Raw genomic sequence first — 25,495 nt, forward strand, 5'->3', positions numbered from 1 at the left:
TGTGTATGTGTGTGTGTGTGTGTTTAGCTCTTTCTTATTGTTGAGTAGTATTCCATGGTATGGATGTACCAAAGTTTATTTATACTGTTGAAATATATTCAGTTTTTTTCCAGTCTTTGGTGATTATATGAATAGATCTGCTGTAAACATTCACATATATAGGTTTTTGTGTAAAACATAAATTTTCAGGGGATCCCTGGGTGGCTCAGCAGTTTGGCACCCACCTTTGGTCCAGGGCGCGATCTTGGAGTCCTGGGATCAAGTCCCACATCGGGCTCCCGGCATGGAGCCTGCTTCTCCCTCCTCCTGTGTCTCTGCCTCTCTCTCTCTCTCTTTCTCTCTGTGTCTATCATAAATAAATAGATAAATCTTAAAAAAAAAACCCATAAATTTTCACTTCTCTAAAGTGGATACCCAGGAATGAGATTGCTGTATCATTTGGTAAGTGTATATAAACAAACTCTTTTTATTTGTGTAATACCTATTAAGATCCATATAATTAGTATTTCATGGAACATACTATTAACATTCTGTAGACCTAGTATTTCATAGGATGCACTTTGGGGAAAAAAGCTTTAGGAAGGCTTTGAATGCTGTGATTTGTTGCTGTTTTTGAAAGTCAAATGGACCTCAAATCTATTCCACACACCCAAAGTTTGCTTAGGCTCAGCCAGGACTCCCACTATACTCCCATTTGTTGAGGACCTACTGCCAGACTTTTGTATCACAATCTAATTTAATTTAACCCTCATGACAATTCCATTATTTTGCAGGTGAAGAAACTGAGGCCCAGAGAGGCTAATAACTTGCTCAAGTTCCCATGGCTGGTAAGTAGCTGGATTGGAATCCTTGTATCTTATCTTCAAGTTCAGTGCTTTTTCTGCTTCCCCTTCTACCTTTTTTTTTTCCTTTCCCTCTTTGCACATTGTTTTCTGAGTCTGAAGTCAATTGTCTTAGACCAGGGTTGGGAAATAAAAACCACAGTTGCCATCATTTTCTACTTCATGGCAGACACCAATAACTTAATTTCACCTCCTCTTTCTTGCTCATCCCTTTCTCCAGACAACTATCAGTGGGAGTTAGCACTTGAGCTAATAACCATTAGCTATTTTGTTCTTAGACTTTGTATTAGTTATCTATCGCTGTGTAACAAACAATCTCAAAACATCATGACTTAAAAGTAGGAAATAGCATGTATGAATCTTTCACAATTTCCATGGGTCAAGAATTCAGGTAGGGTACTGCAGAATGGCTGGCCCTATTCTGACATACCTGGGGCTTATTAAGTTGAAAGACTTAAAGGCTGGGGCTGAAGTCATCTGAAAGCTTGTTCACTCACTTGTCTGATGGCTGATTCTGGTTGTTGGCTAAGGGCCTATCAGGGGCTATTGTCTGAACATCCTCATGTATCCCCTCCATATGGCCTGGGCTTCCTTGAGATGTGGTGTCTTGCTTCCAAAGGCTAGAATTGAAAGAGAGAGAGAGGGGGGCGGGGGGAGAGAGAGACACACACGCATACACAGAGGGAGAATCCTTTCCACCACATTCTATTTCTTAGAAGTGAGTTACTAAGTCTGGCCTATTTTCAAGGGGTGGTAAACTAGACTCCACTTTTTATTTACTTATTTAAAACATTAAAAAATATTTTTAAAAATTTATTTGAAAGATAATGAGGGAGAGAGAGAGAACATGAGTGGGGGGAGGAGCAGAGTGAGAGCAGACTCCCTGCTGAGCAGGGAGCCCAAGATACAGGGCTCCATCCCAGGACCCTAGGATCATGACATGGGCCTAAGGGAGATGCTTAACCACCTGAGCCACCCAGGCATGCCTAGACTCCACTTTTTAAAGGGAGGAGCATTGGGCAGCCCGGGTGGCTTAGTGGTTTAGTGCCACCTTCAGCCCAGGGTGTGATCCTGGAGACCTGGGATTGAGTCCCACGTTGGGCTCCCTGCATGGAACCTGTTTCTCCTTCTGCCTGTCTCTCTCTCTCTCTCTCTTTCTCTCTCTCTCTCTCTCTGTCTTTCATGAATAAATAAATACAATCTTTTAAAACATAAAAATAAAAAAAAAATAAAGGGAGGAGCATCAAATAATTTGTGGACATAATTAAAAGCACCAGATATTAAACTCATATTAGATATGGATGGTGTCTCTGCAGTGTTCTTTGCATGGGCCTCATATAATATGAATATTACTTTTATTATTTGTTAAAGATTTTATTTTTAAGTAATCTTCCATGCAACATAGAGTTCAAACTTACAACCCCACAACCAAGTGCATGCTCTACCGACTGAGCCAGCCAGGCATCATAACACTATGAATAATTTAGTGTTGAAATTAAGTATTTTTGTTGGTAGTACAGGGAGACTAACATTGCTTAGACACTTATAAGCAGCAAGCATGCCCACAGGGAATATTCACTGGTTGAGCAGAATTATCTTGAAATTCTAACCTCTGATCTTTATTGGGTCTTATAAAGACAACTTCCCTTAGTCAACAAGAAGTTTGGCTAGACTCAGAGATGCAAGACCTCTGACAGAAAAAGCCAAGGAGAAGTACATTTAGGGCTTATTCCTTTTATAATTCTACAAAATAGTGTTGTGCCTTCAGTGCTTCTGTCCATTTTTCTAGTTGTTTTTTTTTAAGATTTTATTTATTTATTCATGATAGACACACACACACGGAAAGAGGCAGAGACATAGGCAGAGGAAGAAGCAGGCTCCATGCAGGCAGCCGGACATGGGACTCGATCCCGGGTCTCCAGGATCACACCCTGGGCTGAAGGCGGCGCCAAACTGGTAGGCCACCAGGACTGCCCATTTTTCTAGTTTTTATTTTATTTTTTTATTTACTATTTTCTTTAAAGATTTTATTTATTTATTAGAGAGAGAGAGAGAGAACAGAGGAGGGACAGAGGAAGAGAGAGAGAATCTCCAGCAGACTGCTAAGCATGAAGCCTGACTCAGGGCTCCCTCTATCCACTACCCTGAGATCATGACCTGAGCCAAAATGGAGTTGGATGCTCAACTGACTGAGCCACATAGGATCCCCATATTTTTTTTTATATATTTTAAAGATTTGTTAATTTTTATTTGAGAGAGAGAGAGAGAGTGGAGGGGAGAGGTGGAGGGAAATGAGGAGAGAAACTGAAGCAGACTCCTCACAGAGCAAAGAGCCCTATGTAGGGCTTGATTTCAGGACACTGAGATCATGACCTGGGCTGAAACCAAGAGTTGGATGCTTAACCAACTGCGCCAACTGGCACCCCTATCCATATTTCTATTAATGAGTGCAAATCTTTATGCATAGTGAATTAGCCAGAACTCTTTGAGAAAGTGACAGATAACCAAAAAAAGTAATTCATTGGTTCACCTGAGAAATTTAAGGAGATGAATTTGTAGTGATAGGATCCAGGGCCTCTGAGTATGTTCTTAGGATACATTTTCTTTCTCTGCTGTTATATCTTTGTATTTTAGCTCTACTTTTTGTGCTGTTGGCTTTATTCTCAGGCAGGCTTTCCCCAGAGGCAGCCTAGATGGACAGCACCAGCTCTTCTGGGCTGCTTTAATAAAATAGCACAGACTGGGTAGTTTATATAAACAACAGAAATTTATTTCTTAACTGTTCTGGAAGTCTAAGATCATAGTGCTGGCAGATTTGGTGTGGCTGGGGAGGACCCACGTCCTGATTAGTAGAAGGCACCTTCTTGCTGTATATTGATCTGGTGGAAGGGGTAAGGGATCCCTAGCAGGGGTAGGGGTGTGGAGAGTCTCTTTTATAAGAACACTAATCCCATTCATGCCTAAGTACCTCTCAATTGCCTCACCTGCAAATGCTATCTTTGAGGGTTAGGGTTTCTTTTCTTTTTTTTTAATTTAGAATGTTTGATAATCTTTTTTTAAATTTATTTTATTTTTTTTTATTTATGATAGTCACACACAGAGAGAGAGAGAGAGAGGCAGAGACATAGGCAGAGAGAGAAGCAGGCTCCATGCACCAGGAGCCTGATGTGGGATTTGATCCCGGGTCTTCAGGATCGTGCCCTGGGCCAAAGGCAGGCGCTAAACCATTGCGCCACCCAGGGATCCCGAGGGTTAGGGTTTCAACATATAAATGTGTGTAGGGTGGGGGCACACAAGCATTCAGATATAGCAATGCTGACTGGGCCCACCTTTGGTCACAGACTCAACCCTGAGCCAGTCACATGGAATTCTGTCGGGCAGATTGGCAGTCAGTTCCCTTTTGAAACCATGAACCATGTTGGGGGAATTTGTTCCTTAAAAGGATGAGTTGGGCTTGGTTATCAGAAGGACAAAGACAACAGATGTTCCCATGCACAGCAAGATGCCTTCTCTCATCTCTGTTCCCCCATTCTTGTCCGTGGCTTTTCACTCAGTGACATCCTGTTACACTCACGTTTCTGCTCTACTTGTAGGCTCTTCATTTTCCAGGAGGACGACTTAAAGACAGATGTACCCTTTCATAGTTGAAGGTCTAGTCTTAACTCCTGACGCGTTGATTTACTTCCATGACTCCCTGTATTTCTTTTTTTTTTTAATTCATCACACACACACACACACACACACACACACACACACACATAGACACAGGCAGAGGGAGAAGGAGGTTCCATGCAGGGCGCCCAATGTGGGACCGATCCCACAACCTGAGCGAGTAGAAGGCAGATGCTCAACTGCCAAGCCACCCAGGCATCCCGACTCTCTGTATTCCTGATTCCTAGTCTGCTCAGGATTTGAGGGGCATAGGACACTTTGGTTTGGGTCTGAATTTTCTGGACTCCTAGCCTGTCTCTTACAGTCAGGAAATGGTTATTCCCGGATCTGTGGCCTTGACTCTGGGCCTCTTAACTCCTTGGTCTCCCAGCTCATTCTGCTGTTTACAAGCCTATTAACCCCTTGCTTCCCATACATCCTTGTCTCTTGGTTTGTTTTATTATTCTCCCTTGTTCCCACCTACGTTTTAGCTTAATAGTATCTTATAGGCCAAATTATTTCATAACACACATCTGCTGATCTGTATGCTGGGCTTTGCCTTTCATTGACAGGCTTCTCTTGCTCCCTTTCTTCATTTGGTGGTTAAGCTGAGATATAGTGTATTTATTTAGCCTTGGATTCAGAACCAGAAGCCCTAAGTTCAAAACCTGACATATGTGACTTTAGGCAAAGGCTTTTAAATTTCTCTGAGCCCCAATTTTCTCATCTATAAAATGAAAGAATATTATCTGCTTTATAGCATTTCCTTGAAGATTAAACAGTGGAGTGTAGATATTGCAAGATAATAATGGGTAGTAATTCTAAAATGCTAATGTGTGTATGTAATGTGTGTATTTAAAGTAAGTTTATTTTTTCTACCTTCTAAGCCTCTTTCCTTTATGCAGGCTTCCCTGTTTAAGCAGCGAGCCCATTCTGTGCTCATTAACTCAGGAAAGGAAATGTCAGAGCAGAAAAAACAAATAGGAATCTTTCTGGCTTTGGTTTTCAAAAGCCTAAAGCCTGTAGAAGAACATTGAGAGCCCTGGACTGGTCAAAATGGGTGAGAGCAATGAGTTTGAAGAGAGAGAGATTCTCCTTCCAACTGGCAATGAATTCCACTGTTCTGGGCAGAAGAGGGAGGTGGGTGGAAAGAGGAGAGACAGAAGGGGGGTCTTGAAGTACAGATGCAGCTGGACCCAGAGTGAGAGGGGCCTGTGCTCTCCTTTCTAGACAGAGCCCTGGGGAGCAGAAAGGACATGACTGGCAGATTCTGGGGGCACACTGTGGCCCACAAATGGTGCTGGGCTGGAAGGGGTCATGCAGCCTGGGGGTGAAAGACATGTTAGTATTGGTCACTGAGGATTGAAGCCTACAGGCCTGACAAAGTGATAGCAATTTCACTTGACAATTGCATGGATAGATGACAGCAAGGACCAGAGTGCACTTCTTTCCCACCCCCTCCCTCTGTTATGATTCTCTAGAGGTGCCTGGAACCTAGAGGCATTCTCTGAGAGTGGGAGGAAGGCTTCAGATGAAATGAGGTTACATTTTACCACTCTGGTTGAATAGGGTCTAAAAATGAAGTTGAGTTATAAAAATATTTTATGTCTGTATGGTGGATTAAGACCCAGAACCACTACCCAGAAAGCACTTAGCCTTGTCTGTTGGTAGGCACCAGAATGTTTACTGAGTCTGAATTCAGATGTTATTGAGCCTCCGCATATGTGATGTTTAATGTCCAGTACAGACACTCTGTACATCAGGGGTTCTCAGTATGGTCCCAGGACCAGCAGCATCAGCACCACTGGGCATTTGTGAGAAATGCACATTCTCAGGCCCTTCCCTGGAACTACTGAATCTGAAACTCTTCCAGGTCATTCTTTTTTTTTTTTTGGTAAAGATTTTATTTATTTATTCATGACACACACACACACACACACACACACACACACACAGAGGCAGAGACACAGGCAGAGGGAGAAACAGGCTCCATGCAGCGAGCCTGATGTGGGACTCAATTCCGGGCCGAAGGCGGCGCTAAACTGCTGAGCTACCCGGGCTGCCCTCTTCCAGGTCATTCTAATGCATGCTAGAATTTAAGAACCACTGCTCTGCATCCTTTCTGTTTTCTCTTCTTACTTATACCCTTAGTTTCTCAGACTTATTCAAGTAGACAAGTTACCATGCAATATTTGACTAGCATCAGCTTTGGGCTGCCATATATACATATACATATTTGTATACAAACATATATATACATACATATATACAAATATATATACATCTATATTTTAATAATTGGATTTACAGAAAACTTCTTTTATTAAAAAGAGTAGGTAGACAGTAGTAAATATTTTTAAGTATTGAGGGCAAAGGATGGTGAATCTAAAATTTAATACTAAATTGTTGTGCAGAAAAAAAATTGTTGTGCAGAAAAATGAGGTTTACAAAATGATTTTCCAGTCATATGGAGATTATTTGACACACACTACTCCTAAACTAGTAATTCTATGAACTGATGATAAAAATTAATAATGATATGAAAAATTTCCAGGAATAAGCAAGGAGTTTGATCTGTATATTTTATCTTAAGTGTTTGGACAGGAGAGCTTCTGATTTCCCTTGAAGTTTTTTCCTGATGACCATCCCACTTTTATTTTGTTTCACTGAGGCCCCAGCTCCTGAGAGGAAAACAACGAGATTGGAAAGAGACCCTTTAGTAAATGGGGAGAGGGGATCATAGGAAAACATGATCTTAAACTTTTACTACTTCTCCCAGGAGCCAGTGAACTTCATAGGGAATGATTTTGTGGCCAGAAAAGGTCGTAGGGAAATTTATGGTAGAAACATTTTCCCGTTTCTGGGTCAGGAAATGATAGCACACAGATGGAATTTACAATGGGAGTGTGAATGGAGTGGCCCCACCCAGGCAGCCCAGCAAAAGCCCCTTTCACCGGCTCTATTCAAATATAATGAGTGCTCCCCAGGCTCTCCTGGCTGGCCGCTTTTTCTTTTTCCTCGATTGCTTTCACTTTTTCACAGAGGACTGCCCCGCTTGCAGTCCACTTGGGACTGGGGTGAGCCTTGATTTGGCAGGAGAAAGGAAGAAGTACACGGTGGCCTACAAAACTGAATTGCTCTGCCTCCCTGGCCTCTTTCCTTGAATAATAGGCCTTTGTGCTTTGAAATGTAGGGAAGTCCCAGTTTCTCAGGCTTTTAAAAAAAGGAAATCTTCCTAAAACCTCTTCTGCTTTAAGACACTTAGCAGAGAGTAGTTAAGGGGCAGGACAGTTATTAAATCAAATGTTTCTTTAATAATTTTAAAAATTGTTAAGATAGCTGATTTCCAAACAAATTTCATGCATTCCTTCAGATGGACAAAAATATTGGACAAAAACGTAAAAATCCAGCTTTTAAAAAGTCCAATGGAACAAATATCTACATTAAAAAAAAAAAAAACCACCCTGAAAACATGTTTTTGGCTCTAGCCAGTGACCCACTTTTATGGATATTTGACAAAGCGAAATTGCATTACCAGAGAGGAATTCAGACACTTTTGGAGTCTGTTGAAATGGGGTTTAAATAGACATGATTTGTTTTAATTTCTTATTTTATTGCCCCTTTTTGTCCCCCACAACCTAGGCATGATTTAAATCATTCCATCTTATAACCAACAGGAGTTCGCTTCTTGGTGAGTCACAGATAGATTGGGTGGAATTGTCACACAGAGTAAAATTTATTTGCAGCAAATAAGGAGATGACAGGAAATAACTTAGAGTTGTGACTCCCTAGGCAAGTGTGAATGGGTTCCTTTTATTTAGTTTAGGATGAATATTTAGATAGAGAAACCTTGTCATCCTGCATAGAGGCAGGCATAAGGCTGCACATGCACAGTAAGGAGACAAGTCTATATAGACATTATGTTATGTAAATGAGGCTTGTGGTCCTTCTTGGGCATAGATTTTAGTATTACAATGAGGTAAAGAGAATTGTTAGTCACTCTAGAGGTCACATGATGGTCCATCTGTGCAGGCATGAGTTGGGGGGTGATACGAAACTGGTCTGTGTGGTCTGGGTCAGCTCCAGTTCTTGTCAAGGCTACTGCTATCACTTTAGTTTCCATTTGCCTGAGTTAAGAGATAAGCTGGAGGGGCACCTGGGTGGCTCATTTGGTTAAGCATCTACCTTTGGCTCAGGTCTCGATCACAGGGTCCTGAGTGGAGCCCCACATTGTCAGGCCCCCCACTCAGCAAGTATTCCTTCTCCTCTGCCTCTGCTCTCTGTCACTCTCTCAAATAAATAAATAAAATCTTTTTTTTAAAAAGAGATAAACTGGAAAGAAGAGCTTAAGGAAAATTTTGGGATAAAAGTAAACGAGTACAAGCAGGTGGGTAATAAAGGTCAGGTGTTGGGGTCTAGCTGGTGACAATCTGTTTTCCTTTCACTAATTTTATCCTTCTCTTTCAAAGGTGCATGTTGATGTAATGGCATTACATTATTAATTTTTTAAATCCTGAAAACAAATTATATTGAAAAATCATTACCATCATTGAGATCTCTATACATTTCAATGGTTTAAGTATATTTGAACACCTTTGATTTTCATTTTACTGTAAAAGATGATTTCCCCATTTTAAAAACGATTTTATTTATCCATGAGAGACAGAGAGAGAGAGAGGCAAGACACAGGCAGAGGGTGAAGCAGGCTCCATGCAGGGAGCCGGACATGGGACTCGACCCCGGTTCTCCAGGATTACACCCTGGGCTGAAAGCGGCGCTAAACCGCTGAGCCACCCAGACTGCCCACCATTTATATTTTGAATTTTTAGAACATGCCAGAAGATAGAAAATGTTGTTCAATCAAGGACTATTATTTGTCTCTGTGGCTGGGTCACTGGAGGCCAAGCACTGGAGCTATACTTTTGTAAGAGGGTATCGTCTGCCCTTCCAATAACCATTGCTCTTCCTTTCTCAGTCCAGAGTTCTGTTTTCTCCTCTCAGCCATGTGTTCTCCATAAGGTACGCCCCCCCCCCCCCCCCCCCCAGTTCCAATCCTGGAACTCAGGATCTCCACTTGGCCAGTTAAATCCTCAAATCTTTTGTCCCATTCCCTACATGGGGGAAGGGAAAAACTACAGTGATTTCTTTAGGGATGGGTCACATGACCCAGCTGTAGCCAGTGAAATACAGCTGAGGCTTTTCTGGGAGAGGCAGGTGCCCTCCTTCTGTTCTTAAATCTGGGAAAAGGTGAGGCTGGAGGTGAAGCAGCCAGTTTGATACCCTGAGGCAGAAGCCTGAAGCTGTGACAGAGGCTTGGGGACCTTCTGGGAGCCCAAGGATGGATGAAACCAACCCAGTTGAAGGTAGAGTTAAGGAATGAAGGAAAATTCAGTCCCAAAGACAGTTGTTCAAGTCAACAAATCTCCTTAGTTGCTTAAGCCAGTTGGGATTGGATTTTCTATTGATAAAAGTCATGCCAATGCAGGCTTGGAGTCCAGAGGTGCTGGGAATTTCCCAGGACATAGTTCCAGGTGCTGAGAATGAGTCTGGAGTGTAATCACCAGAATTGGACCCCAGTGCCCAGCCCCCTTCCTTCCCCATTCCCTGCCTGGAGGAGGGCTGAGTCAGCACTGGTTTCAGTAGGGAGATGCTGGAGTACCTTATATCCTTGCCATTTCAGCTCAAGTCTGCTCTGGAAACTAGGAGCAGGACTGGACTTGGATGTGGGGGACCATAGCCCTTCAGCTGTGGGGAGAGAAAGAGCAGGTTGGACACATATTGTCAAAGACTATAGTAAGACAGAAACTTCATGCTGTGTTACATCTCTTCATTGCATGGACCCTTTATTCTCTCCAGGGAATGTGTCTTTACTTTGGGTCTCTGCCCGGAACATCTTCCCACCCTTTTGTGGTCTGCTGAACTTCCACAACTAGGTTCAACATCCCTCCTCATATTCTTGTAGACTCTTTTATGTAATGAGCATCACATTTATCATTCTGTATTTTTACTCATTCAGCAACTATTTATTGAGTGCCTGCTATGTGTAAATGCTATTCCAAGCACTGGAGATGTAACAGTGAACAAGGCAGGCAAAAATCCCTGCCTGCAAGGAGTTCTATTCTAATGGGTGGAGATAGACAATAAAATCAATAAATTATGTTATATAAAAAGGTGGTATGTGCATCTAGGTGGCTCAATCAGTTAAGCATCTGCCTTTGGCTCAGGTCATGATCCTGGGTCTTGGGATTGGGCCCCGCATCAGGCTTCCTGCTCTGTGGAGTCTGCTTCTCCCCTTCTTTCTGTCTCTCCCCCCCTACTTGTGATCTCTCTCTTTCATTCTCTTTCTCAAATAAATAAAATCTTTTTTTTTTTTAAGTGGATATGTGCCAAGGGGAAAAAGCAAAAGAGGATGAGGACTGACAGGGAAAGTGGTGACATTTTTAATAGACTGGAGAGGGAAGACTTCATGGGAAGGTGGCATTTAAGTAGACCTGAAGTAGATGAGTGAACAAGCTTTACAGCTATCTGGGGGAAATACTTTCCAGGTGAATGGAACAGCCAGTGCAGAGGCCCTGAGGTGGGGGCTTGGTGTGGTCAAGGAACAGCAAAGAAGCCACTGAGGGTGGAGTGGAGGAAGCACCAGGGACAGGAATAGCAGTTGAGGTCAGGATGGCATTGTCAGGGAAATAAGGATCAGAGGTATTCCAGTTTTTTACTGCTGCATAAGGAACTATTTTAAAACTTAGTGGTTTGGGGCAGCCCAGGTGGCTCAGTGGTTTAGGGCCACCTTCGGCCCAGGGCCTGATCCTGGAGACCCAGGATTGAGTCCCACGTCGGGCTCCCTGTGTGGAGCCTGCTTCTCCCCCGCCACCCCCCCTCCCTCCCCCCCCCACCCCCGTGTCTCTCATGAATAAATAAAATCTTAAAAAAAAAATTGGACTTACTGGTCCAACATAACACTTTATTATTTCTCATGATTCTGTGGTTTGAGTAGACGATTACTCTGTCAGTCTCATCAGCAGTCCCTCTTGTGGCTCCTCAGGCAGGACACTAGGATGGCTAGCTCTCTCTCCTGACATGGTTTCTAATTATTCATGTGTCTTGCCTAACCTTCTTATGTAGTGACTGGGTGCCAAAAGGGAGCATTCCAAGGAGACGAGCCCCAGTGTATAAGTGATTATCTAGCCTCCTCTTCTATCACATTTGCTCATGTACCATTGGCCAAAGCGCCCATATGGCCAAACCCAGAGTCAGTTTAGAAAGAGACCACATGAGGGATGCCTGGGTGGCTCGGTAGTTGAGCGTCTGCCTTTGGCTCAGGGCATGACCGGGGCCGGGATCGAATCCCATGTTGGGCTCCTGGCATGGAGCCTACTTCTCCCTCTGTCTATGTCTCTGCCTCTCTTCCTCTGTGTTTCTCATGAATAAATGAATTTAAAAAGAGGAGAGGGGGAACCACATGAATACCAGGATTTGAGATTCAGTGGGGCCACCCATGAAGGTTCAGGGATCTTCTTTTCTAAATCCATAGAAAGAGTGGGGCAAGGCTGTACGTGATTGATGGGCTGTGGGTTTGGACTAGAATAGAGAAGAGAGGCCAGGTCAAGAATGTTGACCACATTCCTGTGATCTAGTTGACTAGCTTTGTCCTTTGGTAAAGCCAAGGGGTCACTTGAGAAAACTGGACAGTTTCCTATTGTTTCCATCAGCTTCCACTTCCTTTGATATGAATGCTTGGCATCATTTTAGTTGTATTTAAAGTACTTTGCAAACAAAGTTTCAAAGCTCAGTCTCCAACTAGACTGCTACCTATAAGCTACACCTAGGTATGAATTTTGGAATTTTACCACTGACTCTATAAATAAAAAGAAATAAGATCTAGTGAACCCATCAGGGGAACCAGTGCCATTCACCTGAATTTGAAAGGAACAGATGGAACTACAAGGAACCAATAATTTGCCAACATGATCGTTCATTGATTCATACAACAAATATTTGCTGAGCACCTATTATGTGCTAGGGATAATTCCATTACCATCATTTAAAAGGACTGCAGAGAGGACTTGTAGAGGGGACCCTGAAAACTATGCAATGAATCTCATTTAATAATTAGCTCTCAGTGATAATTGCTTCCTTTGTTAGATTTTCATTAAAAAAAATCTTTTAGACAGTTTTCTCTGAACTGTAGTTTCCTTTTATGGCTTTGTCATCTGTAGTCTTTGGCATCATTTCAGTCCTATTTTGATTATTTTGTTTTTCAAATGAAAAATGACTTTTTCTTTTCTTTCTTTCTTTCTTTTTTTTTTTTAAGATTTTATTTATTCATGAGAGAGAGAGAGAGAGGCAGAGACACAGGTAGAGGGAGAAGCAGGCTCCCTGCAAGGAGCCCCATTTGGGACTCGATCCTGGGTCCTAGGATCACATCCTCCGCTGAAGGCAGATACTCAACTGCTGAGCCACCCAGGGGTTCCTTTTTCTTGATTTTATAAATGACATATGCTCATTGAAAAATATCCAAACACACTGACAAGTGGAAAAAAAAGACTGCAATTTTTTTGAAATTCTACCATCCAGAAAGCAGTACTTACTGTTAACGTTTTAGTGAGTAGCCTTTAGACATTTTTCAGTGAATTTATGTATGTGATGGAATAAATGGGATCGTACTGTAACCTGAGTTTTTAAAAACCCCATTTTGTGGATGTGCAAATTTGTTCAATCCCACACTGAGGGATATTTAAGTTGTTTCCAATTTTTTAAAGTTGTTTCCAATTTTGCAATTACGAATAAATAATTTTTTGATTCTCTGACTTCAAGTCAGACCTTGAGGTTTTCTTGTTTTCTTTGCTTAGAACATATTTCTACTTTGCTTAAGATACCATCTATATAGGTTTTTTTGTTGCTGTTGTTTTGTTTTGTTCGTTTTTTTGTTTTTGTCTTGGCAGTTTGGGTTACCGACAAACTTTTTCTGTAGGAACTCAAATAGGTGCTTCTAAATGTTTTTTAGGTAATGTCTGATAACTTTTAAAGGACTCTTTCAGGGTGTCTGGTTGGTTCACTCAGTACAGCATGCAACTCTTGGTCTCGGAGTTGTGAGCTCAAACCCCACCTTGGGTATAGAGCCTATTTAAAAAAATAAAATAAAATAAAAGCCTCTCCCCATCTTTTCCTTAAATCTAGCCTATATTTGGTTTACTAAAACACCTCCTGAATTGCTGTGTGGTTCCTGGGCTGGCCATCTCTTTCCACAGTGTTGAGTTAAATTGTGTGTTACACGTGTTACCAGGTTAGCTATCATTACCAATTTAAGCGACATCATACTATCAGCCTTTCCAGCTCCCGTGACCCCTGGCTTGCCTGTGTGTTCAGAAGTTTGGTGCCCTGGCTGTGGGGGTGAGAGTGATGGAGTGATGGTGTGTGTGAGGGGGAGTGAGGTACACAAGTGATAGAAGCTAGCTGGGACTGTGTTGGCTTCTGCCCCACTTCTTGGCCCTTTTCACCCCTGAGACTTAATTCTGAGCAGTGCACTGTCATTGTGACATTTATTACATTGCTTACCAATCCTTTGTTATGTGACTATCTCCCTGCTTGTGGCTATGAGCTTCTCAAAGATGAGGGACCTATCTTATCGATCTGTGTCACCCAAGTATCCTGTGCAGTACCTGGATATTTGTTGAATGAGTAAATAAATTAATGAGTGATTGTCTGAGTGAGTGAGTGGAGAAAAAAGCAAGACAAATCCTGATATTACAGCCAGACTTCATCGCTTCTCGGCCTTTTGGCTAAGATCAAGTGTGTACAGCCAGACTTCGTATGGGTGTTCAGTGTGGGGAAAGAAAAGGGAGGTAGGGAAGGCCAAGGCACAGAGGAACACAGCCTTAAGTCTATGGACTTTGGAGTGAGAAAACCAGGGTTCACATCTGGGCTGAGCTACCTACCAGTTTTGTTACCTTAGGCAAGTCACTCAACTTTCTTGCACTTAGGTCTCCTTGTACATAATAAGGGGATTAATTCAAGTAACTGGTTAACTTCAATAAATATACTTTTGAGTGCAATGTGCTAGTCACTCTTCTAGATATTGAGGAGCCAGCAGGGAACACAGCCTCTTGTGGCAGCCATGGGATCTCCCTGCTCAGAGCAACTTTAAGAGGGAATGTCCTGTAGGGGTACCTGGGTAGCTCAGTGGTTGAGCATCTGCCTCTGGCTCAGGTCGTGATCCCTAGATCCTGGGATCGAGTCCCACATTGGGTTCCCCACAGGGAGCCTGCTTCTTCTCCCTCTGCCTATGTCTCTGTCTCACTCTCTATGTCTTTCATAAATTAATAAAATCTTTAAAAAGAGAGAAATTCCTGCAAAGGGTGTGGTTAACTTTAGTCCCCCTTCCCCGCTCCACTGTGTTCATGCTGAGGCTGTAATGAGGGTCCATGAGGGTTTCTAGGGCACTGCAGCCTGGGCTTATCTCAACTAATCCTTTCCCTCTGTCTCTTCATAGGTGTCAGACCTGCATCAGGGTTGGAGGCTTTCCTGCATACTCCTGCTCCTTTCCCCTTTATCCTTCTCGGATGTTTCTCCCAAGAATTCTCCTGGTTGCCTAATTCTGTCTTGGCATCCACTTCCTGGAAGGCCCAAATTAACAGCCAGGTTCTCAAAACCTTACCTAATAGAGGTCAAATAAAACATACCCCTGAAGGTGGTTGTCAGGATTAAAGATGATTAAGAAGGGCTCAGCAGTAGGCCAGCCCTCAGCAAGAGCTCAAAGATGTGCATTCTTGTCGCTGTTACTGTTATCCTCACTGAGTTTTGTCCCCCAGATGAGCAAGTAGAAAATGGTATCTTTCAGGTGTTAGTTTCTTGAGTTGGTGTAACCTAGTGGGCTGTACCTGACTCCAGGTATCTTTCAGAGTTTCTTTAGGAGCAAGGAGCTACAAATAGGAAATGGCAAACCCCAGGAAGATTCTTTGTGGCCTTCAGAGACTTAGCATGGACCTTCCAGAAGAATCTTCTGATTCTAGGAAGGTCTGAGTGTGGAGAGGGGAGAAGCCTAAACAGCAGGCTTTGAACTCTGTCCCTTGCTGACAATACCACTGGCCACTCACCGAAGCTTGGGGGAAGAGCCAAGGTGCAGCAGAATGTGGTGAACATGGGTAAAGGAGTGTGGAGCCAGACATCTGAGGTTCAAATCCCAGCCTGCCACTCACTCCCTATCTCCCAGGCTTGTTATATAATTTAGGTAATAAAGATAGAATGCTCAGCATAAAGTATCTGAAAACTGTTAGTTCCCGTACTTTCCCCCACAACATTTCATTCTATTATACTTGGAATAGATAACAGGAGTGTAATTTCCCTGGGTTGGTAAATTAGGGCTGGCACCTAGGCTAGGGAGTCACTGTCCTAATCTATGGATTATTAGGAAGAAGAGAGAGGTCTCACGACAGAAAGGAGAGAGGGCATTTGGGCCCAGAAGAGGAGTAAGGCTTTTACTGGACAAGTATTTATTGAGGAACCACCGTGTACCTGCTCCTTTCCTGGGTGCTGGGCTTATGAAGGTGATTAGGACAAAGGTACCATTCCTAAGGAGCTCAAATACTAACTTGGAAGCTGGAGCAGACACATAGGTATCTAAATAGTGCACTGTGTTCCATGGCTAGGCAGATACACAGAGCTTGGGAGCATGTGACTATAATTGTTTTTGACATTTCTTCCTTCCCAGAGTGGGTGAAACTTTCATGGCTCCTAGATTTTTCCATAGCATATCAACATACTATGGGTACTCATTCTTAATTAATATGCATTATATTAATACTATTATAATGTAAAAAGGTACTCAAAAGGTATTAGTTAAATCAATGGATATAAAGTTCAGTTATATAAGATGGATAAGGTCTAGAGGTGCCCAGGTAGCCCAGTCGGTTAAGCACCAGACTTCAGCTCAGGTCATGGTCTCAGGAGCCTGGGATCAAGCCCTGCATCAAGCTCCCTGCTCAGTGGGGAGTCTGCTTCTCCCTCTTTCCCTGCTTCTCCCCTCTGCTTATGTTTTCTCTCTCTCTCAAATAAATAAAATCATAAAAAATTTCTAAAAAAAATGATGGGTAAGTTCTAGAGGTCTGCCCTACAAGATAATGCTTACAGTTAACAATACTGTACTATATTGTACACTTAAACATTTGTTGAGAGTAGATCTTATTTTAAGTATTGTTATGTTAAAAAACTAAAACAAGGGTGCCTAGGTGGCTCAGTCGGTTAGGCATCTGCCTCCAGGTCAGGTCATGATCCCAGGGTCCTAGGATCCAGTCTGGTGTTGGGCTCTCTACTCAGCGGGGGGTCTGTTTGTTCCTCTTCCTCTGTCCCTTATCTCTACTCATGCTCTCTCTCTTGCTGTGCTCTCTCTCAAATAAATAAATAAATAAATAAAATCTTTTTAAAAGACTGAAACAAACGCAAAACAAAAAAAAAGTGAAAGAAAAAATATAGGAAAAAATAAAGGCAATGTTACAACTTACCAGAGTGCCTAGAACAAATATTATATGACTTCTCAAATTTATCATTCATATTGACTATTCACCTCATTTCAAAATAAAGTGGTGAGAAAATGTGGGAGGAAGAAAGTGACAGCTATCATAGATATTACCATCCTTGCTAGTGTTTTGCTGTCATTTTACAACTCAGAATTCTGAGGTTCAGAAAGCTGAAGCATCTTACCAGGGTTATGGGCAACTGAGCCCCTTGGTACCAGGTCTATGGAACTTCCTGCTCTAGGGCATTCTCAGAATGGCTCACTAGGTGGCGCTCCTCCCCTGGGATAGGAACTGACTAAGGCCCAGCAGCCAACTAGCCTTTCCTCACTAGAACCTCGCATTCCAGAGCTAGCAGGGATTTTGAGAATGTCTAAGCCCTCATTTTAGAGCAATAAAGGAATAAAGCTCCAAAGTATGTCTCTGTGCCCAGAGTCACCCATGGTCAGCAGGTGGTGGGAGGGTGGTGTCCTAGTTTGCCCAGTTCCAAATCTCATTTGTTTGCCATGTGGCATCCCTTGCCCACATCTCCATAGCTGCTTCTGGACCTTTACCTGCAAAACTAGGTGCTTGCTTGTTGGGCAGTTGCCATTCCCTATACTATCTGGGTGTAGAGAGGTATTTAGGAGCAGGGCAGGGGGTTTGAGGCAGGTTGGGGGGAGCCCCCTCCCCTATTTCCTATTATTTCCTAGAGTCATTTAGAGGTGGTGTGTGGACTGCTCAGGGCAGGGACCCTGGACCCAAATCACCTTTGTGCAAACCCTCACCCTCTTACCTTGCCTTGGACAACTGGTGAACCTCTGGGTCTCATTTTCCCATCTATAAAATGGGAATTCACAGAGTATCTATTACATAGAATCTTTGTGAGGGTTGAGTTAGTATATGGAAGGCACTTAGAATACCTGTAAGTATGTGGTAAGAGCTATAGAAGTGTTTGCTCTCAGTATTATAATTCACCAACATCTTACATGGATATAAGAATTTATGTGAGAATGACAATATAATTCATCATACTCCCCATATTTTCAGTCATCCCATAATGTCCTTTTCATAATGATAGCTGCCATCTACTTGCAGTTATGCTCTGCAGTATGCTAAACCTATGATTTCCATATCTCAGTGAATCCACAGAACGACCCTGTGTTCCTGTTCCCAGCTCAGGGTTGAGGCTTCAACAGGACAAAGTCATTTACCTAGGATCATGCAGAAAGTGAAGAACTGGTACTCACACTCAGAACTGTCTGGTGAAGGTTTTTACCACTACACCATACTACCTCCTCTTCAAGTCAATCACAAACACCAAAAGCAGCCCCAGGGAGGAGCCCCAGGCCTCAGCTATGTTCACAGTACAGAAGTCATCCTTCTCTGTGGTGAGGTTTCTTACCACTTTTATCCTGGGAGACAAAGATTTCACAGATGTCTCCCTGCTCCCCTGCAAAGACACATCATGCTTTGACCGACAAAGAGGCCTCTTTAAATTAGAGCTGAGGGCAGCCCAGGGGGCTCAGTAGTATAGTGCCTCCTTCAGCCCAGGGCGTGATCCTGGAGACCCGGGATCGAGTCCCCACCTCAGGCTCACTGCCTGTGTCTATGCCCGCCCCCCCCCCCATGAATAAATAAATAAAATCTTAAAAGAAAAAATAAATTAGAGCTGAGTTAGCCATGCAACCTTCAAGGGTTACCTCTCCCCTCCCACCCCCAAGCATCCTGTTTATTCTGAAGCCTGCAGGCCCTTACTTGGGCAGGTAGGGAGCCTAAGTCTCAGGCACGTGAGTTCACTTGGATTCTAGGCAGTCCAGGATGTAACACAATCTCTCAGTGACTCAGGCCAGCCTATCTGGGATTTTTCCTCTCTTGGCATGTGAGAGAGTCTGCAGCATTGACATCTTTTAGCCAAGAAAGAAACAGCAGGCACCAACCTACAATTGCAGAATCATAGAATGTCAGGGCTGGAAGGAACTCTTGGATGTGGAAATTAGGACCCTGATGATGGAAAGGTCTTGCTCAGGATCACATCAAGCTGGAAGGACAGTGACCAGATTTAAGCACTTGCCTGTCCTCAGTACTCTTCCCAGGACCCTCAGCATCAGAAGTACTGAGAAGAAGGCTGAGTTGAAATGAGGGTGGCAATGTGCATCCAGGCTACTGAGCATATGTGCATTCAGCTAGTTGGCTCTCTCTTGAGCGTGTATGTGACAATCCTCTAAGACAGAGTTTCTAAGTCTCAGCACTATTGACATTTGGGGCTGGCTAATTCCTTGTTGTGGGGACCATCCTGTGCATTATCTGATGTTTAACAGCATCTTTGGCCTCTACCCACTAGATGCCAGTAGCTGACCCTCAGTTGAATGACAACCAAAAAATGTCTCCAGGCATTGCTAAATGTCCCCTGGGCACCAATATTGCTCCTCTTCCTGTTCTCCATTCCTGTTGAAAATCAGTGTTCTAAAAGCAGGCTCCTTCCCTTCCAGAAACACGTATTGAGAGCTACGCTCTACTGGTGCCTGATTCAAGCATAGGTTCTGTCCTTAAAGAATTCAGAGACTAGCTGGGGAGACAGACAGGACTGCACAGGTGGTGAAGTATGGGAAGCCCTTCCATAGGGACAAGAAGTAGGTACTCTGAAGAGCACAGGGGCAGACTACACTGACTGGGGAGATGTGAGAAGGCTTCAGGTAAGGACATGGCAGTTTTCCAGGCAGACAGAATAGGTGAAGGATATTCCAGGCAGAAGGAATGGAATGTACGAGAATAGAGAGTTGTAAAGTATGACGTGCTGGGGGAAAAAAGTATTTCAGTATGATTGTCCCCCACAGTGCACCTGGGGAGTAGTTAAGGAGGAGGCTAGAGAGAGGCAGGGCAAGATGATGATGATGGTGGTTAACACACATTGAGCACGTGTGTGGCAGATGCTGCTCCAAGTATCTTATATATATTGTTTCTTAATTTTCACAGTAATCCTTTGAAGAAGGTACTATTATTACCTCTACCTTACAGATGGGAAAAGTGCATTCACAGAGAGATTAGGTAACACACTTTGGGAAGGTTATGGAAATTTGGTTATGGTTGTACAAAGGGTTTGGTTTTTTTTTTTTTTTTTTTTTTAAGATTTTATTTATTCATGAGAGACACAGAGAGAGAGAGGCAGAGACATAGGCAGAGGGAGAAGTAGGCTCCATGCAGGGATCCCAATGCGGAACTCAATCCCAGGCCTCCAGGATCATTCCCTGAGCCAAAGGTAGATGCTCAACCACTGAGCCACCCAGGCATCCCTACAAAGAATTTTAAATAGAGCAATGTCATTGTCAGTGTCTCAGTTACCTTGTAACCTCAATTACAAACAACTCCAAATTTTCTGGTTTAACCAACACCATTTTATTATATTTCATGATTCTGTGAGTTGGCTGGAGCTCAGCTGGGTGGTTCCTCTACTGGTCTGGCTCAGGGTTTTTCATCAGTAGCAGTGAGATGGTGGCTGTCCTCATGAGGTCTTTCTTCTGTGTGTGTCTGTGTCCTACTCTCTGTTCTTATAAGGATATCAGTCATATTGGATTAGGGCCCACCCATATGACCTCATTTTACCTTAATTACATTACATTCTAGAATGTGACCTGAGTCTGACTTTAGGTTCCTTTATTAACTACTCCTTATACTGTTACCCACAATTGTGTTCATTTCTTGTCCCAAGCAGAAAAATAGCAAGTTGGAGGAAGAAACCAAAGCTGCTTAGCTTTGCCTTTAGGATCTACCTATTTACAACTTGAGGAGCAGAGATTGAATTCTAGTTACTTGCTCTGTGTCCTTCACCTATAGCTCTATCATAATGATCTTTTCAAAAGGACAATGAAAGGTGGCAGGAGTGACATATCCTGATAGAATCATAAATGAAAATGATAATAATGATCACTAATACTTTGTGTACAGTATGCCAGGTAGAATGCTAAGCACTTTACACACATTTTAAAATTCTAACAATAATCCTATTAGATAGGTACTATTATGTTTCCTAATTTACATTTGGGGAAATTGAAGAGAGTAGTGAATTAACCTGTCTAAATTTAGCTACTAATAAGAAGTGGCAGGTCAAGCTGAGCACTCAGGAAGTCTGAATCCAGAACCTGTATTCTTAGCTATTATGTTTCCCTATTGACTCTGGGAACCTGGTGAAGAATGAACCTATACCATTTCCACAAAAAGAATCTAAGTTAAAGAAAACTTATTAGGCCACCATTTTCCTAAAAGTTTTTGGTTGCCACCATCAAGATACTTATTGCTACATATAAAAATAAAATACTGAGGGATCCCTGGGTGGCACAGCGGTTTGGCGCCTGCCTTTGGCCCAGGGCGCGATCCTGGAGACCCGGGATCGAGTCCCACGTCGGGCTCCCGGTGCATGGAGCCTGCTTCTCCCTCTGCCTGTGTCTCTGCCTCTCTCTCTCTCTCTTTGTGTGACTATCATAAGAAAAAAAAAAAAAAAAAGAAAATACTGATACTGTTGCTTTTTGATTTAATTTAATTTAAAAGTTATTTATTTATTTGAGAGAGAGAGGATGAGAGTACATGTGGGGGGAGAGGGAGAAGCAGACTCCCTACTGAGCAGGGAGCCCAACATTGGGCTCCGTCCTAGGACAGTGAGATCATGACCTGAGCTGAAGGCAGATGCCCAACTGAGTCACCCAAGTGCCCCAATTTATTAATTGTTTTTATTTCTGTTGCTTTCTAAGAGAAGTATGTGAACATACATTTTGTGAGTCCTTGCTAATCTGAAAATGTCTTTTTTTCTACCCCTTCTCTAGATTTGCAGCTTGACTATATTAGAACGTAGGTTACAAATCATTTTCCCTTGAAGGCATGTTCCACTATCATCTTAGCTTCCAGGGTCATTTTTGAGAAGTTCAATAAAGTCCTGTTCCTTTGTATGTGACTTATGTATCTGGACATTTCTAGTTCTTCTATGTATCCCTGGTATGCTAAAACTTGACATTGGTCTTTTTTCATTCATTGTGCTTTTTAAGAATATATATTTTTTATTTATTAGAGAGAGTAGGGGCAGAGGGAGAAGCAGACTCATCTATGAGCTAGGATTCTGACTCGGGGCTTGATCCCTGGACCCTGAGATCATGAGCTGAGCCAAAGGCGGAGGTTAAGCGACTGAGCCCCCCAGGTACTCCTCATTGTGCTTTCAATAGGATACTCATGTCCTTCAGTTCCAGGAAATTTTTCTTAAATTATTTCTTCTATAATCTTCTCTTCCTCTGTTTTCTTATTTGAGCATTGAATTTAGTTGAGTCCCTAAGCCGTTTATCCTTATATTATCCCTATTATTTTCCATTATTTTGCCTTTTTTGTTACTTCCAAATCAATCAATATTGGTTATCATTTTTATTTCCAAGGGCTCATTTTGTTTTTCTTTTTTTTTTTTTTTTTTTAGTTTTTTTTTTTTTTTTAATTTAATTATGATAGTCACAGAGAGAGAGAGAGAGGCAGAGACACAGGCAGAGGGAGAAGCAGGCTCCATGCACCGGGAGCCCGATGTGGGATTCGATCCCGGGCCTCCAGGATCGCGCCCTGGGCCAAAGGCAGGCGCCAAACCGCTGCGCCACCCAGGGATCCCTTCTTTTCGTTTTTTAATAAAGATTTTATTTATTTATTTATGAGAGACATACTGAGAGAGGCAGAGACATAGAGAGAGGAGTAGGCTCCTTGCAGAGAGCCTGATGAGGAACTCGATACCCAGACCCGGGATCATGCCCTGAGCCAAAGGCAGCTGCTCAACTGCTGAGCCACCCAGGCATCCCTCATTTTGTTTTTCATACTGTCCTGTTTTTAAAAAAATTGATGGAAGCAATATCTTCACTTAACTCTATGGATGTATTATAGTTTTTATGTGAAGCTTTCTTCTGTTCCTGGTTCAATTTTTTTTCTTCAACTGTCTTGATCTTGATCTTTTATGATGGAGGTTTTCCTCAAATGTTAGTGATCCTTAGTTACCACTTCGTATTTTAGAGTAAGGCACAAAACCTAGCCCTGTGTACATAAGGCAGAACTTATCAACTGGAGACCTTAACTGTTGGGTTTTTGGTGGGGATCTTTCTGTTCTGTTAGTAGAAACCCAGATTTTCTTCCCCTGAGACAGGCCAGTTTCTTATGAGAAGAATTCTTCATTTCTGCCGAGGAGTAACATGCATTGCCTGCATTTTGGGAGCAGAGTCAAGGAACAGGACTAGCAGTCCCAATGCACAGGATGCCCTCCTACCAGGTCTGCCCATTATCAGACCTTCCCTTACTCCTGCTGGCTTGCTTTGCCAGTTGTATAAGAAGTTAGGGACTCCGCAGTTCAGATTTCCCAGGAATTAAGCTTCCCTTTTCCTGACTGGGTGAGGGGTAACTGGTGTTTGGGGCAAAGGATGTTTTCAGCCTTGGTCTTCACCCTGGCCCATCCCTCCATCTCAACCCAAATTGTTCAGAGCTTTTGTTGGGCAAATCAGTTTTCTTTTCATCTGTAACCCCCCTTGCTCTGCTAAGATGGTTACCATCCTTCATCTGCATCTTTTAAAAATGAATAGAGCAAATGCCAGTAAGCACATGAAAGCTACTCCATGTCACTAATCATCAGGGAAATGCAAGTAAAAACCACAATAATGAGATACCACTTCATACCAAGTTGGATGGCTATTTATCAAAAAAACAAAAACAACAAGTTTTAGGTGGATGTGGAGAGATTAGAACACTTTCACACTGCTGGATGTGAAGTGGTGTAGCTGCTGTAGAAAACAGCCCAACAATTCCTCAAAAAGTTAAAAATAGAATCCTCATTTGGTTCAGTGATTCCACTTCTGGGCATATACACAAAAGTTTTGGGGGCAGGGACTCAAATAAATATTTGTGGATCAATATTCATGGCAACATTAATCACAATAGCCAAAAGATGGAAACAACCAAAATGTCTGTTGATGAATGGGTAAACAAAATGTGGTATATCTACAATAGAGTCTTATTCAGCCTCAAGAAGGGATGAAATTCTGTCAATTATACCCCAGTAATGCTGAAGACAAAATATAATCTGGTTTAGTATGGGGGATGGGGGGGAAGGGAATAAAATTCTGATACATGCTACATCATGGATTAACCTTAAAGACATTAAGTGCATTAACTCAGACACAACAGGACAAATATAGGACAAATATCCATAAAATAGGACAGGAGTTACCATGGCTGAGAAAAGGAAGGACTAGGGAGTTGTTTAACTGATACCAAGTTTCAGTCTGAGAAGATGAAAACATTCTAGAAATGGATGGTGGGAGTGTTGCATAACAAAGTGAATGCACTTCGTGTCATTGAGCTATACACTTAATATGGTTAAAGTGCTAAGTTTTATGTTATGTATGTTTTACCACACACAGAAAAGAACTAAAAAAAAAACCCTGGAAGTGAGTTGTCTACTTTGGTTTCAGTTTCATTTCTTATTTTCTTTGTCTGTGTGAACTGTTAAAAAGAAAACAATAGGCCCAAAATGGGGACACTTATGGGTAAGATCCCATGTCAGCAAATCAAGACGTAATACCAAACCTAACTGCAGTTTCAGTCCCTCTAGGAATGTATGTAACCTCTAACCGGTCAACATGGAATTTCCTGGTCAGCACTAGGAAATTTACTGATAAGCCTCTTCCATTCCCCTTAGGAGGACGACCTTGCCTAAAACAATGCATTCTTTGCTAATAATTTCCTTTTTTCCTCTCCCTTTTTTCCTCTATGCCTCTATGCCTTAAAAAAAAAAAAAAAAAAAGCTTTCCTTTTCTGTAGCTCAGTAGAGCTTCTTTCTATTTGCTAGGTGGGATGCTGCCTGAGTCATGAATCAGTCAAGAAAGTCCATTTGATCTTTTAAATTACTCGTTGAGTTTCGGTTGTTTAACAGGACATATTCCTTTTTAATTTCTTTACTGTGATTTTAGTGGGGTCTCAAGGAAATAGAGGCAATAAATGTATGTGGTCAATCCACCATGTATAACTAATTTCCCTCAAAGTATTATTTTCAGTGCTTGCTAGAGAATATAAATATAATTGTTTTCATTGTCAAAAAAGAAAAAAGGGGCTCCTGGGTGGCTCAGCTGGTTAAGTGTCTACCTTTGGCTCAGGTCACAATCCCAGAGTCCTGGGATCGAGCTCTGCAGGGGGGCTCCCTGCTCAGTGGGGGGTCTGTTTCTCCCTCTGCCACTCACCTCACTTGTGCACGTGCTCACTCTCTCTCAAATAAAATATTTTTAAAAATTTAAAAAGAGGCACAAGACTCCTTCTAAACTTGTATGCTATCAAATACAGTTTTGGCTCTGAGGTCATTAAAGCAGGAAGAAAATGGATTTACTGCAATATTTAATATATTTGCTGTCATTTTGGACTATAGCCCTAAGTTGCCGTAGCAACAAACCAGAGCAGGAACTTCATTAGAGGAGGAGCTCCTTGGATTTTAACCATGTTATTCAATCAGGCATGAAT

At 42.4% G+C, this 25,495-nt stretch overlaps 1 protein-coding gene across 2 annotated transcripts in view; it reads left to right on the forward strand.

Moving 5' to 3' along the window:
* Window positions 1-773: 773 nt before the first annotated feature.
* The window catches only part of SRGAP3 (SLIT-ROBO Rho GTPase activating protein 3), a 316,267-nt gene continuing 291,545 nt past the window's right edge, over window positions 774-25,495 (forward strand). For both annotated transcript variants that reach the window (XM_072722250.1, XM_072722251.1), the window contains exon 1: window positions 774-827. The gene's annotated coding sequence lies outside the window, so the exon portion shown is untranslated. The remainder of the gene's footprint in view (window positions 828-25,495) is intronic.

Source organism: Vulpes vulpes, chromosome 9, assembly GCF_048418805.1.
Source record: "Vulpes vulpes isolate BD-2025 chromosome 9, VulVul3, whole genome shotgun sequence".
Taxonomy (NCBI): Eukaryota; Metazoa; Chordata; class Mammalia; order Carnivora; family Canidae; genus Vulpes; species Vulpes vulpes.